This window comes from Apium graveolens, chromosome 10 (assembly GCF_009905375.1).
Source record: "Apium graveolens cultivar Ventura chromosome 10, ASM990537v1, whole genome shotgun sequence".
NCBI lineage: Eukaryota > Viridiplantae > Streptophyta > Magnoliopsida > Apiales > Apiaceae > Apium > Apium graveolens.
Window position 1 is genome coordinate 143,698,250 of NC_133656.1, and position 2,834 is coordinate 143,701,083.

The window sequence follows — 2,834 nt, forward strand, 5'->3', positions numbered from 1 at the left end:
AGGCAACCAAAGCCAAATCACAAGTGGAGGTAGATCCTAGATCCAAGGGCAAAGCAAAAATTGATGAACCTGTAAAGGTATATATGGCAATCATGGATGAAGAAAAATCTGATGAAGATGCTAGTCTAATTTTGAAGAAAAATGATATTCAAACAACCTCTGACATAGCTCAAGTTGGCTTGATATCAGAAGATAGAGAAAAGGAAACCTCTGACATTGCTCATGTTAAACCTTCAAAGATGCTACTACCAGGATTCACAAAAGCTCAACAGACTCAACCTTTGAAGACTACATCAAGTGGTTTTGAAGCAAGGGTTATTCAAGGAAAGGAAGTAAGAGACAAATCAGGATTGGGTAGTTCTAAAGAAAGGAGAGTACACAACACTACCAATGATCCAACTTCCTTAAGTGAACCAGGAGTAGGAGCAACTCCTGAAAGATTGAATCAACTTAAATCTGTACAAATGGTTTACCACTCTGTTTTGAAAGAATATATCATGTTATATTTTATGACAGATGGGAGGGTATTCCAGATCAGGGAGAATGCTATTCCATTGAAGTATTTTGAAGAACTGGAACATGTTCTATTTCTACTTCAAGTGAAAAACAGATCAACAGATGGTGCTACAGGTTATTTAAAATCAAATATTCAAAGACAGAAGAAACTTTACTATGTAAAGTCTGATAGCCCATATTGTCCTAAGTACAGATCTCACAGTGGAGATATTGTTGAAATGAAGCCTAATACTGCTAAAATCATCACTACATTTTCTGGTATTAAGGGACTTGAATTCAATCTAGAGTTTGATAAAGCCTATATCATCAGACTAGATCAGGATATAAGGAAAGCTAAGATAAATGATCTCAGGGCTGCTATTTTTCAAACTGGTGAAGATACAGTTGAACTGAAGAATGCTAAAAGGAGGATGGTCAATGAACTTGAATATGCTGAGAGAAGTCTGTTGAAGAATTATCTCAGAACAACTCCTGCCATTAAAGAGATCAGAAATTGAAGCCAAGTCAAAGATCTACAACTGCTTAAATTCTGAAGGATATACAGACCGAAGCTGAAATCAGACTTTAAGGACGGTAAAGCTATAAGGACTGTAAGTTGTAGTTATCTAGTCAAATTCTCATGCATTTGTACTTAATGTTTTTGACATCATCAAATATCTGTTGAACTTGTATATTATGCTAATTTACAAGTTGGGGGAGATTGTTAGATATATTTGTGATTTCATGACTAATATGATTTGTGTTTAGTTTTCAGATCTTACTTAACAGGACAAATCAGTACTTAACTGGAAATCAGTACTTATACTAAAGTCAGGACTTAAGATATCAGAACTTAAGTTATCAGGAGATATTTATCATGAGATAATATCAGGACTTAAGGAGACTTTCAGATAAGGAAGGTGGCTGATTAAAGGAAAGAATATCGAGACAAACATAAGAAGAGATATGCATGGAGAAGAATTCTATGAAGAATAGAATACTTGGAAGAGAAGATAACTGATTGATATATATTAGGAAGAATAATCATATTTAATATCAATTAGAAGATTATCTTGTAACTGTGTAGTATATAAATATAGACATAGGGTTTACACTATATATGTTATCTTAATCGAGATTATTATTCATTGTAATCCTAGCAGCTCTCGTGATAATTTGTTCATCACTGAGAGAGAACAGTTCTTTGTAACAGAGTTTATTGTGTTGAATAAAATATGTGTTTTGTTACTTGAGTTCTTATATTCGATTTGATTGTAGTAAATACTGTATTCAACCCCCTTCTACAGTGTGTGTGACCTAACACGAATATTGACCTGCACCTTCATGAGTTTGTTGTTGAAGTTGGAGTTGTTGTCTTGGTACAAATTGTTGCTGAAAACCAGGTGGGTTGAATTGTTTTTCTCCAAACTGCTGGAACGGCTGTTTTATCACATTCTGATTGTTGCTCCATCTGAAGTTAGGATGATTCTAGTTGTCAGGATGATAAGTGTCTGAAACTGGTTGCTGGGATCTCTGAAAGTTGCTCACAAACTGAGATGATTCACTAGATATAGCGCATTGCTCCGTCGCATGCGAACATGCACACATCTCACAAATACTGGTTATCTGATTAACACCATAATTAGCCAGAGAATTGATCTTCATAGACAACACCTTTAGTTGAGCAGTGATAGCCGTAGCTGTATCCACTTCAAGAATTCCTGCTACCTTGCTCTGTGGCAATCTCTGGGCTGGATACTGATATTTATTAGAAGCCATCAGTTCAATTAGATTATAAGCTTCATCGTAGCTCTTAGCCCATAAAGCTCCCCCTGGTGCTGCATCGAGCATGGGTCTGGACTGTGCTCCCAAACCATTATAAAAATAATTGATGATTATCCAGTCAGGCATTCCATGATGAGGACACTTCCTAAGCATCTCCTTGTAGCGCTCCCAAGCTTCATATAAAGATTCTCTTGATTGCTGCGCAAATTGAGTAAGAGCATTCCTGATTGCAGCTGTCCTTGCGATAGGGAAAAATTTAGTGAGAAACTTTTGAGCAAGATCTTCCCAAGTAGTAATCGAACCAGCTGGTAGAGAGTTTAACAAGCTCTTAGCCTTGTCCCTCAGAGAGAATGGGAATAGTCTCGGCTTCACAGCATCTTCAGAAACACCGTTGAACTTGAAGGTATCGCATATCTCAATAAAATACCTAATGTGCATACTGGGATCTTCCGTTGGAGAACCCCCAAACTGGATTGAATTCTGCACCCATTAAATTATGCCAGAATTGATCTCAAAGGTATTAGCTGTGATAGCTAGCCTGACAATGCTAGATT

General features: G+C 36.7%; 1 non-coding gene across 1 annotated transcript; it reads left to right on the forward strand.

Moving 5' to 3' along the window:
- Positions 1 to 2,404: 2,404 nt before the first annotated feature.
- On the forward strand, positions 2,405 to 2,511 carry LOC141694601 (small nucleolar RNA R71). The gene has a single exon (XR_012563890.1). It is a non-coding gene; the product is annotated as a small nucleolar RNA R71 (small nucleolar RNA).
- The last annotated feature ends 323 nt before the right edge of the window (positions 2,512 to 2,834 follow it).